This window comes from Penaeus monodon, chromosome 23, assembly GCF_015228065.2.
Source record: "Penaeus monodon isolate SGIC_2016 chromosome 23, NSTDA_Pmon_1, whole genome shotgun sequence".
NCBI lineage: Eukaryota > Metazoa > Arthropoda > Malacostraca > Decapoda > Penaeidae > Penaeus > Penaeus monodon.
This window is the reverse complement of record NC_051408.1, coordinates 17,555,999-17,556,300: the sequence shown is the minus strand read 5'-3', so window position 1 is coordinate 17,556,300 and position 302 is coordinate 17,555,999.

Here is a 302-nt window from a genome sequence, read left to right as displayed (position 1 = left end):
AGATTTGCTTAATGATGTCAGTGACCAACGGATATCTCTAGGATTCTGTTTTTTTTTTTTTTTTACTGCTTTAGTTAATGGTTGTCTTGAATAGATTAGATAAGATAATCATGTCAGGTTTCTTTTTGCTTTGATAAATATATTCATTGGGGTTCATTGTAGGTTGACTGTTGATTAGATTCATATGTTGTTTTTTATATATTTTTATTGGGTGAAATATACCATAAATAGTTTTATATATTACTTAAGTGCTGTATCTCCTCTGTATATCATTATCTGTCGATAATGATTTCACACACTTA